Source organism: Neovison vison, chromosome 11, assembly GCF_020171115.1.
Source record: "Neovison vison isolate M4711 chromosome 11, ASM_NN_V1, whole genome shotgun sequence".
Classification (NCBI taxonomy): Eukaryota; Metazoa; Chordata; class Mammalia; order Carnivora; family Mustelidae; genus Neogale; species Neogale vison.
In genome coordinates, this window is record NC_058101.1 from 15,945,919 (window position 1) to 15,958,881 (window position 12,963).

The window sequence follows — 12,963 nt, forward strand, 5'->3', positions numbered from 1 at the left end:
AAAGGAAAATCTTTTCATATGCTGAATGGAGTCAAGGCTGAGAACCAGTGGATGAGGAAATCTCATCCACTATTTTTTTTTTTCTATTTTTTGCTAAGGAATCTGACTAATATATTTTCAACAGAAAACTGATTGCCCCTCCATTACACACATCTCCACTTACTGAGACAGAAGGTCTGTTGGCTCTCAGCCTTCTATAATAGTTAAGTGCCAAACTCATGTGTGTGTGTGTGTTATGTGTGAACAACCCTAAGCTTTTTACTGATAGGGTAATTTAATGAGTATATTTGAAATAGTCAATCCAAAGCTCATTTTTTTTAAATACTAAACTATTTCAAGACACAAAGATACTTTCGTGGTAGTCATTTATGGGTAAACACAAAGGAATCTCAGAACCTCCCAACTGTGGACAAAAATAACATCCTTTGGAGAAGCACTGAAGATTAAGTTCAACTCCTTCTGAACTGTGTTCATAATTGAACAGTGTTTTCCAAGTTCATTCTACCTACAACGTGGGTAGCTTTTTTTTGAGAGTTTATTTATTTGAGAGAGTGAGAGAAAGAGCAGAGAGAGAGAGCACAGGAGAGGGAGGAGGAGCAGAGGGCCAGGGAGAAGCAGACTCCCTGCTGAGCAGGGAGCCCAAAGCAAGACTTGATCCCAGGACCCTGGGATCACGACCTGAATTGAAGGTAGGCGCTTAACTTATTGAGCCACCCAAGGGCCCCGATATCTGTAGTTTTCATTAAAAGTACTAAAATATTTTTTTAAGAAAATGTATCTATTCCATTTTCTTAGAATGTAAATGACATTTTCCAAAAACATCCGAGTGGAATATAAACTGCCGTTGAAATAGAATACCCCTCTAATGCCCAGGGCAAAGGAAAGAGGTCAGGGCTGACTGCTTCTCATTCTCATTTCCTCTGACACATGCTCATTTAGTCATTACATTATATCTTACGAATGGCTTTATTTTTATTTGTCTATTACCATTATTCTTTATTGCTTTGGGAAGAGGGCAATATCAAATGAATCTGGCAAATATCAGATTTTCGCTGTTCTGATCAGAAATTTCTTTAATGCTTATGGTATTAAAATATTTTTAAATTTTTGATGAAGGCATGTTTAATAAATCAGAGAATTTTAATCAGAGATGATTTGAAGTATGATATATATTTATGAGAACTGAGCTAAGGGCCCATGGGCATTCTAAATACCAATTCAATGTATTAGGTGTCTTTTGTTCCACGGTTTCCTTATTTTCAGAATGCTCCAACTCCTTATTTTCATCCAATATTGCTTTATAGGTGAGTGATAGTAGCTATCAGAACATCTCACTTTCTGAATATTCATGAAGCATTTTTTACTTCCCCTGGCAAGAAGAAAAAAAGGGAAATATATTATTGAGAAAGAAACCTCGTTGAAACTGAGGCGCCCTAATTCTGGTATGGTCTTCGTTGAAAAAGAACTTTTTATTCTTTTCTGTAACAAAAGAAAAATACCATTGAAGAGTTCTAGACAAAGAAACTTGGTATGGAATTCGTGAGAATAGGTCAGCAAGGGATGGTTGGGTCTTTTTTTTTTTTTTTTTTTAAAGCAACTTAGAGTTCTTAAAACTATTTTAGATAGTTGGCCTTTGAAAAATGCATGCTTGGGTTTTTATGCTTTGGCACTAATGAGAACTTTGGCAAATTTTTCAAGTTCTCTACTGCCTTTGTTTCCTCTTTTGAACAATGGAGTTAATGGCATCAACTTTTCAGGGTTATTTTGAGGCTTTGACAGAGCACCTGGTATATAGTTGGACTAGGTATATATTAGTTTCCTTCCTTGCCTGCTTTATTTAGCCTTTTCCTGTTGATGAGGAAAACAGCTGAAAACTACTGTCCTAGTTTCCTCACCCCACATCGCTCCTGTCAGTGAGGCAAAGCTATGTAAATCTCTGGCCATTAGCATCTATTTCTGGTTTTGTAGATCCATAGGGCATCTTAGAATCACTTTAGCCACCTCCCTGATGTGCCACGTCTCTATATTCCTTCTGCTCACTTCCTTTTCTCTGTCTCCTTAGCCTTAAGCGATAAGAGGAACAGAGAGAACAGAGAAGCTAAATTTCCATCTTATACAAAGGGGTCTCCCCTATTCGTATTTATGCTCTGATTCCTCATTCTCTATCCTCACAGAGAGTGAGAGACTGAGATTCTGTACAGTTTTGTCTTTGGGTAAATTTAGAGGACAGAAATTGTCTAATGGATGGGACATACTAAAAAGATAGCAAACCATTCTTCTGCATAAGGTAGTTAACACTTCGAAAACAATTTATTTGGCAGCACTACTGCATATAATCATAAACCAAGTCAAACAAGATGAACATATGCACATTGTTGAGCTGAGTGGTAGAATGGCTTTTCCAGCAGCAACACACCTGTGTAACAACATAATTTCCAGGTAAATAGCTCTTTTATTGCTAATTAGAATTGAGTTTGAGATATTGTTTTGAAGCTCCAGTCAAGAAGCCTGGCTATTTGCACATCCCTGACTGAAGAATCATGTCCCTAGAGCTAGAAAGGTCAGGCTCTCATCTTTTGTTCATATTACACTGCTGAAGAAGAGGACACAGCTCCTGAAACTGCTGCCTTCATCCTCGGCAAATAGGGAGCGTGGACAGTGACATCCAGGTAATCCCGACATGCGGTCCCCTTACTCAATTTCTTTTTTAATTTTTTAAAAAAGATTTTGTTTATTTATTTGACAGAGAGATAGATCACAAGTAGGCAGAGAGAGAGAGGAGGAACAGGCTCCCTTCAGAGCAGAGAGGCCGATGCGGGACTCGATCCCAGGACCCTGAGATCATCACCTGAGCAGAAAACAGAGGCTTAACCCACTGAGTCACCCAAGCACCCCTTACTCAATTTATTCATAAAGAGAAATTCACTGCTTAGTGTGCTAAGAGCATAATTTAAATAAGTCTGGGGGCTAACATTGCAGATTACAATTTACTCCACTCTTTTTAGTACATACAATTCTTGGGATGGGCTTTTGAGACAAGAAGTTATTAATCTCTCATTTTACCTTTGATTTAAAGTCCTGATTCCTGATTCTATGTTCTTTCATGCTTTGAGTGAGAATTTTAAGGAGCAGTGGAGGAAAAATAAGATAAACCAAGGGCTTTTAAACACTGTTGGTTTGAAATCAGTTGGCATTTAAATCTGCTTCACGGAAAAACAATATCCTTATCAAAGCAAATCTAGAAAAGAACCGAATCAGGTAAAGCATGAATTAACTCTTGCTTTTTATGATCTTCTTCGCCGTGTAAAATCATGAAGAAATCAGCGTTAGAGAAAAGAATGGGGAAGGAAAAAGTTAAGTATAGATATTCAAGCTCTTCATTTTTCAGGTAAAACAACTGAAGAAATCAGTGGAAACACATTGGTTTCCATAAACTATACTGTTGGCTAATTAGTAAGAGATCTGGGATGAGAATTAACATCTCCTAGTTTATAGGACAATAGAGCTTTGACACACTGGACTACTCAAATTTAAAGACAACAAAGGAATAAACATTTTCTTTTGGTACAGATTCTGGTAAATAGTTTCAACCAAGCACTCAAATAAAATAAAAAGCAAAACCAGTCACGAAGCAAATTGGGGGCGGGGGATGTACATTTTTTCTAAAGGGAGAAGAAGACAGTTAACCCAAACTAATGGAATCTATGTATGATTTGAGACGATCTGCTTTTTCTTTAAAGATTCCACAAATATGCCATTCTTTGAAAAATGGATTTACTTAGATAAATGTTACTTATTTAAGCAAGAAATCCGAACTACTGAAATAGTGTGTTATGGTTATAAATGTATCATGGTCTATCCCCACTTATTTCATTTTATTATATTATCCCACCAGCAAAACAGCTTTAAATACTTGTGGTTATAAAAATTGTAGGTCATAAAGTCTAACTTCAATCAACATAGTCTCTACAATTTGAAATTTAATAGTGTTAAGTGAGGATGGAACAGGAAAACAAAAAACATTAACATTTTCCTGTGGAAAGACTACCCTCTTGTGACTTCAATTTGTACTACAATTGTCTACCTCTCGCAAGCTGGACACCTACAAAGGGACTTGGAATAATTTGACTTCGGAGCTAAAATTACCTTAACAATATTCTTATGAATTCTACTAATTTTTTATTGTAGCCTCATTGTGAAGCTATCAAACCTGAATCCTGGGTTTTTAGTAACATTAGATTACAAATACCTCTCTGAGATTTGTAGCCTTAAATAATGAAACCTTAAGAAACTGTGCAATATTTGAAGCTTTACATCATCTTCACTAACGTATTACATCATTTGTTAACTCTTAATTTTAAAGCCATAAACTTATTTTACATGAAAATTTAAAATTTATGTCTCACATTAGCAGCCTTCAAACCTCAAAAGATTGGGGCGCCTGGGTGGCTCCTACAGTTGTTAAGCATCTGCCTTTGGCTCAGGTCATGATCCCAGGGTCCTGGGAGCAAGCCCCACATCAGGCCCCCTGCTCTGTGGGAAGCCTGCTTCTTCCTTTCTCTTCCCCCTGTTTGTGTTCCCACTCTTGTTGTCTCTTCTCTGTCAAATAAATAAATAAATAAATAAATAAATATCTTTTAAAAAACTTCAAAAAATACTATTCTAACTATTAACTATTCAGAATGTCATAAATTAAATTACAGATTTTATGTAATGTGAAATGTCACCTAAACTAAGCCATTTCCCAGTTCAAATCCAGTGATAATTAATATTTTTTCAAATAAGTAATAACTTCTTATCACCAAATGGATAGTGAATGGTAACTAAGCCACATAAGTGGTTAAAGAGTTTCTTTGTTTCAGTTTAAATCTTGTTCCAGTTTGAAGTGTTGAGGTTGCTGGAAGGACTGATTTAGCAGAAGTTTGTTCTCAGGCTGAAGGGGGAAATCACTGAGGTTTTACAATCTGCCCAGGACTCTGAACAAGGGATAGTTCTTTAGGGAGAGTCCTATGTACCCAAACTTCAGCTAAAGGTGTCTATGGCTTTATGTAGTGTTCCCTGCTTCTTGTAAGGATATATCAGCTTGCATTTATGTTGTGTAGCAAAATAATAGTAAAATAGTAAAGGCAGGATGAAAGACACATAAGGACTGGCTTTGAGTGCTAATAGATTCTCAAAATTTTACCTTTATTCTCATTTAATTGGTAGGCATTTTCACTATTTTTTTTTTAAGATTTTATTTATTTATTTATTTACTTGACAGACAGAGATCACAAGTAGGCAGAGAGAGAGGAAGGGAAGCAGGCTCCCTGCCCAGCAGAGAGCCCGATGTGCAACTCGATCCCAGGACGCTGGGATCCTGACCCAAGCCAAAGGCAGAGGCTTTAATGCACTGAGCCACCCAGGTGCCCCTCACTATTTTAAAAATAATTCCCACCAATGTGAGGCTTAAATTTATGACACCAAGAATCAAGAGTCTCATGCTGTACTGACTGAGCCAGCCAGGCAACCCTCACATGTTAGATATTATTATTCAGAAATATTCACAATGCTTCCTGACCTCTCTAGGAGTGCACTTACTCCATTCTGGACATTATGCTCAACGATGTGACTCTGGACAACTGGATGTCGTCACACATGATTGGGCATAAGCTTGAAATAGGTTTGTCTCAGTTTACTCACTTGCTCCTCTGTTACGATTATCTTAAGAATGCACTTAACCTGGCCTGCTGGCCCCGGAAGGATGAGATGCAGGACAGAGCCCACTACCTCTTCTAACCATGCCTAGTCTAGATCCATTGACTCTGGACTGACGCAGATTTCTGGGCTAAACTGAAGCTTCATATTGTATGCTGCTGAGATTTTCATCACCTTTTCGTAGCACAGCATACTGTGATCATGTTTAATAAGACAACTTTCTTTCCCCACATGGAAAAAATATTTAACTGCTTCACAGTCATATAGAGTCAGAGTCACATAATTGTTCCGTCGGTTCTCTCCTTCCACATTTTTTTAAAGGTTTTATTTATTTATTTATTGGGGGTAGGGGTTGAGTTGCAGAGGGAGAGGGAGACAGAGATACTCAGGCAGACTCTGCACTGAACACAGACCCTGAGATCATGACCTGAGCCAAAATCAAGAAGTGGATGCTTAACCTTAACTCTTCTTCCAAATCTCTCTCTCTTTTTTAAAAGATTCTATTTATGTATTTGACAGAGAACACACGTAGCAGAGGCAGGCAGAGAGAGAGAGAGGGAGGGAGGCTCTCTGCTGAGCAGGAAGCTGGATGTGGGGCTCGATCCCAGGACCCTGGGATCACGACCCAAGCCCAAGGCAGAGGTTTCAACCCACTGAGCCACCTAGGCGCCCCTCTTTGTCCAAATTTAATGAAACTCCCTATTTTGACCTTGAGATCAAATAAATGTCACTTTCTCAGAGAGCATTTTCAGATTATTCTGTTTAGAATATCTCAGCAAATAAAGTTTTGTGATGACATACTCTACTTTTTTATATCCTTTGTTGAAGTTAATATTACTTTTATTTTCAGTGTTCTTATTCATTTAAGTTATCTGCAATCCCCAATCAAATATACATATCATGAAGGTAAAATCCTATCTTTTTGTTCCCTGCCACATCCCCAGTGTCTAGCTCCCAAAATTTTCTCATTAAATATTTTTGAATGAACAAATGAATGATATATTCAGCCCATTAATACATCAATCAGTTCTATTACCTGATCTGGTAAATCCCCACTTCAAACATCACTTAAAAAAAATAGTCCTCATTAGTGTTAATAACCTCTGTAACTGTTCTCTAATTTCACCTGTGTGTCAGTTCTCAAGGATTCAGGAGCTGAGCTGATAACAAATTATTCTCAGTTGATTCCCAGCCCTATGCTCTGATCAGGCAGATATGTATTTTTTAAATTGTCAGTTATTGTCAATATTTATTACTGTCAGCTATTTCTGTCCTGATCTTATTCCTTCTCTTCCTCATTATATTAAACAAGGTAAAAACTCTCCTACCATTTATTTCAAAACTGTACCTTTTTAAGGGCTTCTAACAATGTATGAGTGTATATGAAAACAGAAAATGTTCAAGTGGTTATTTTGCATTTATTCATTTAACAATAAATATTTCTTCCAGTAATGGATACAAAGATACAAAGATACCTAGGGTCATACCCTCAAGACCTGACAATCTTGGAAGGGAGATAAGAGCTAAGGTAGACATTATGATAAATATAATTATGGCTCAGACTGCTATGGTGCTTTGCAGGGAGTTAGGATATAAAGAAAATTGCATTGCTGGAGGAGTACGTGAGCTTTGGTTTCAGCAGGATTCTGAACAAGAGAGAGGAACACAATAACTTAGGATAAGATAGCTCGCTACATAATTGACCATTGGTGTGTGAGCAGAATTTAAACAAATGTACCAGCTCCCAGTTGGTGTAATAGCACATTTTATGGAGAAAAGATTGTAATTGAAAGATTTCTATTGCTATTCTTACTATCACCAAAACAATTATTTTAAATAGTATGTCCATAAAAATAAAGCAGTTGTCACCATATTGAGCAAATCACTACGTGAGATACAAAGAAAAACCATGAAGGTATTTTTCTCAGGGAGCTTATAGTCATTTGGTAAGTGACATAACCTTTTTGAGAAGATGGGTCACATGTAGTAATTATATTATTTTATATTTTTTAGGAGAACTATTTTATAATTGATAAGTAATGTCTATAACCTGAGGAAAACATTCATAATATAGAGTGTGAAAGGGGCAGTGAGAGGGAAGAAAGGGTAGAATGAGGTGAAGGAGAAGAGATAAAAATAGGAAGAAACAAAGGAAGTGGGGGGAGAGGAAGAGAAGAGAAGGAGGAAGCACTGTGCTGTGGGTTTTGATAAATTTAGTTCTCAACCCAAATCTTGCTAAGAAGAGCTGTAGAACATGAGTTGGGACTTGAAATATAATAGCACTTTGGTAAGTGATAGGAAAGAGATGGTTCATGTGTGGGTGCACAAAGAATGTTTGGGAGATGGTTCATGAGACAACTTGATTGGGAAGTCAGGGTAACATCTTTTATTGGAATACCCAAATTCTGATCCACAGAACACCTTTGAAATATTTAGTGATGCTTGCTGTGGACTGATTCGTGTCTCTCTCTAAATTCATATGTTCAAGTTGTAGCCTTCAGTACTTAAGGGTATAACCATATTTTGAGATAGTACCTTCCTTCAAAGAAGTATTGAATAAAATGAAGTCTTAGGGGTGGTTTCTAATCCAGTATGACTGGTGTCCTTATAAGAGGACTTTAGGGCATAGGCACAGAGAGACCATGTGGAGACACCAGCTAATGATGGCCATCTCCAAGCCAAGGCAAGAGTCTATCAGAAGAAATCAACCTGCCATTACCTTAATGTCAGAATTCTCGTTTCCAGAATTATAAGAAAATAAATTATTGTTTAAGCCACTCACTTTTTCCACATTCTAACCCTATAGCTCACTCATTCTTCAAAACCAGTAGTGTCTTCCTAAATCACAGAGCAGATCCTGTGAGCCCGTTGCACATGTCCCTCTGTGACCTCATGGCAAACTGAATAAAGCCCAAGTGTCCTATCTTGGGGGCTAAGGCCCTATTGACCTGCATTCAGTGTTTCTCCTCACCTCATCTATGTTCTAGTTCCTCCTCTAGCCCATTTCAACCAACCTGACTGGGTTATTTCCCCTTTGGTTTATTTGTTCGTTTGTTTTTCCTCAGGGGCATGGCAGTAGATTTGTGTTTAATTGGGTCTTTTCTTCTCCCATTTTTTCTTTTTTTAAATTATTCAAATCTCATTGTAAGGGCTAGCTGCCTTGTCAGAGATTCCTTGTCTAAGCTAAAGAAATACCTGTCTCCATTTTCCTGATTACTGTTCACGTTACCCTATTTCAGTTTCATGTTTTTGTTTTTTTTTAATTTTCTGCAGCATCTGCTTTTAAGATGGGGTCAGTATCTGTTTCCTTTTGTGCTTTATTATCAGTGGCTAGTGCTAGTTTTGCTACCCAAGACTACAACAGTTACCCATATGAGGCTATTAAGCACTTAAAAATGTGATTACTCCCTATTAGGATGTACTGTTAGTATAAAATACACACCAAAATTTGAATGTTTGCGCAGTGGCAGTATCGTAGCCAGTGAGGTTTATCTGAGGCGCGATTATTGCTAATTGAATGCTTGGTATAAAAGCATGTCAAATATGTTAATAATGATCATATTTGTGGGGTGCTAAATGATAATATTGTGGATATGTTTATTTAACTAAAATATATTACTATACTTTTTTTTTACCTGATTCATTCTACTTTTTTTATGTGGTTGGTTAAAAAAAAAAAAAGTTAAGGTTATATAATTGGCTTAAAGTTGTGACATATATTATACTTCTTCTTTTAATTACTTTATTGAGGTATGATTGACACATAAGAAACTATATAAATTTAATGTATAATTTGATGAGTTTGGAGAAAAGTAAACATCCATGAAACTATCATCAAAATCTACACTGTAAACATATCCGTCACCTCCAAAAGCTTCCTTCTATGCTCTTTGTTCATTATTATTATGGTGTGTGTGATAGGAGTATTATCCAAAGATCTACCATCTTCACAAGTTTTTCAGTAGACAATGTAGTATTTTGAACTATAGGCAGTATTCTGTACAGTAAATCTCTAGGATTCGTTTTTATCTCATATAACTGAAACTTTACACCCCTTGATTAATACCTCCCCATTTTCCCTTCCCTCCAGTCCCCTCCAACCATCATTCCACTCTACGCCCTGCTTCTATGAGTCTACTTTACACTCTTCATATAAGTGGTATCATGTAATATTTGTTCCTTTGTGTCTGACTTATTTCATTTGGAGTAATATCTTCTAGGTTCACCCACGTTGTTACAAATAGTAAGATTTCCTTCTTTTTAGACTGAATGATATTCCAGTGGATATATACACCACATTTTCTTCTTCCATTCAGCTGGAGATTGACATTTAAGTTGCTTCCATCTCTTGGCTATTGTAAATAATGAACATGGGGGTACAGAGATCTCTTCAAGATCATGATTTCATCTGCAGTGCTAATATACATAGGTGTGGGAGTGATGGATCATATGGTAATTCTATTTTTAATTTTCAGAAGAATCTCTATACTGGTTTCCATAGTGGTTGCACAAATTTATATTCCCACTAGCAGTATACATTTTTTGTCTCCTGTCCATATCTTTGCCAACACTTTTTTTTGTGTTTTGAAAATAGTCATTCTAACTGCTGTGAGGGGATATCTCATTGTGATTTTGATTTGCATTTTCCTGATGATTAGAAACATTGAGGATGTCTTCCAGTGCCTGTTGAGTACTTGCATGTCTTTGGAGAAATGTCTATTGAGTTCCTTTGTTCATTTTTGTAATTGGGCTGTGTTGTTGCTGTTGAATGGTAGAAGCTCCTTATATATTACAGATATTAACTCTTCATCAGATACAGCTTGGGAGAATTTTTCACATTTCATAAGTTGTCTTCTCATTTTCTGGATTGTTTCCTTTTCAAGGCAGAGCTTTTTAGGTTGATATAGTCCCACTTGTCTATTTTTTGCTTTGCTTCTTATGCTTTTGATGTCACATCGGAGAAATAACAGAAAAGATCAATGTCGAGAAGTTATTCCTCCATGTTTTCTTCTAGGAGTTTTACAGTTTCAGGTCGACATGTTTAAGCGTTTAATGTATTTGAGCTTATTTTTGAATCTGGTGTAAGATAAGGGTCCAGTTTCATTTTTCTGCATGCTTATATGTGACTTTCTCAACATCATTTACTCAAGAAAATATCCTTTCCTTTTTGTGTATTTTGGCACCTTTGTGAAGGAGTGGTTGACCATATATGTGTTGTTATTTCACGGTTTTTATGCTGTTCTATTGATCTATATGTCTGTTTTCATTCCAGAGCCATAATACCTCCAGCATTGTTCTTTCTCAAGATTTCTTTGAGTATTTGGAGTCTCTGGGGTTGCATATGAATTTTAGGATTAATTGTTCTCTTTGTATAAAAAATTCTGGTGAAATATTGATAGGGATTACACCAAATTTGTAGATCACTTGGCAAGTATGAACATTTAAACAATATTAATTCTTCCAATCCAGGAATATGGAATATCTTTCCATTTACTTGCATTTATTTTAAACATATTTTTCACCTTCTTGGTTAAGTTTATTCTCAAATATTTTATTCTTTTTGATGCAGTTGTAAATGGTATTATTTTCTTAATTTTATTTTTCTATAGTTCATTGTTAGTATGTAGAGATGCAAATGATTTCTGTATGTTCATTTTGTTTTGTTTAACTGTATTGAATTTATTTTTTAGTTCTAACTGTTTTTGTTGCATATGAGATCATGCCATCTGTGAAGAGAGATTACTTTTTTTCCAATTTGGCCAGGTTTTTATTTATTTTACTTGACTAATTGTTCTGCCTAGGAATTTCAGAACATGTTGAACAGAAGTGGCAAGAGTGAATATGTTTGACTTGTTCCAGATCTTAAGGTAAAATGCTGTCAGTTTTAACTCTCTTGAGTATCATATTAAGTATGGGCTTTTCATATATAGCCTTTAATGTGTTGAGGTAACTCTCTTCTATACCATATTTGTTGAGCATTTGTATTATGAAAGGGTGTTGGGTATCGTCAAACTTTTTTTTTTGATCTTTTGAGATGATCATGTAATTTTATTCTTTCACTATCTTAACGTGGTTTATCATGTTGATTGATTTGCATATATTGAACCATCCTTGTGTTGCAGAGATAAATCCTAGTTAATCGTGGTATATAATCCTTTTAATGTGTCATTGAATTTAGTTTGCTAATAGTTTGTTGATGATTTTGGGGTCTGATTCATCAAGGATATTGGTCTGTAGCTGTGCTTTCTGGAGGTACCTTTCTCTGGCTTGGATATCAAGGGAACATTGGCCTCATAAAGAGAGTTTAGAAGTATTCCCTATTCTATTTTGGGGAGAGTTTAAGAAGTATTGGTACTAATTTTTAAATATTTGGTAGAATTTGCTTGGGAAGCCATATGGTACTGGATTTTTCTTTGTTGAGAAGTTTTGCTTACTTATTCAATCTCCTTACTTGTTATTGGTCTATTCAGGGTTTCTGTTTTTTCTTGATTCAACTCTGGCAAGTAATATTTTTCTAAGAATGTATCCATTTCCTCTAGGTTGTCAAATTTATTGCCATAGACTTGTTTATAACAGTTCTTTATGATATTTTTAATTTGTGACATCATTTTTAATGTTTCCTCCTTTATTTTTGATTTTGTCTTCTCTCTTTTTTCCTTAATTAGCCTACCTCAGGTTTTTTACTTTAATTAAAAAACAAAAACAAGGGGTGCCTGGGTGGCTCAGTAGGTTAAAGCCTCTGCCTTCAGCTCAGGTCATGATCCCAGGGTCCTGGGATGGAGCCCTGCATCTGGATCTCTGCTCTGCTGGGAGCCTGCTTCCTTCTCTCTCTCTCTCTGCCTGCCTCTATGCCTACTTGTGATTTCCGTCTGTCAAATTAAAAAAAACAAAAACAAACAAACAAAAAAAAACTTTCAGAAAACTCCTAGTTTCACTCTTTGTTTTTTTTATGTTTTTCTATTCTGTATTTTATTTATTTATGCTCTAATCTTTATTATTCCCACCCATCTTGTTACTTTGGGCTTAGTTTGCTCTCCTTTTAGTTTTTTGAGATTTAAAGTTAGGTTGTTTACCTTACTCTTTAGATCTTTCTCACATTGTATTTCTATTGGCTATATTCTTGGCTTATAGCAGTAGCTGAAACATAATTGGTTTGAAAAAAAATTCATTGTTTGACTTGAACATGTTAGTTAAGAGCAGTCACTGCTCTAAAGATTTTCACATTTTTATCCCTGCAAATCTGTGATGAAGGCAATTGATTAACTG

At 36.0% G+C, this 12,963-nt stretch overlaps 1 non-coding gene across 1 annotated transcript; it reads left to right on the forward strand.

Annotated features, from left to right (window-relative positions):
* The first annotated feature begins 9,149 nt into the window (after nucleotides 1-9,149).
* On the forward strand, nucleotides 9,150-9,284 carry LOC122890626. Its single transcript, XR_006381107.1, has one exon. It is a non-coding gene; the product is annotated as a U4 spliceosomal RNA (small nuclear RNA).
* Nucleotides 9,285-12,963: the final 3,679 nt, after the last annotated feature.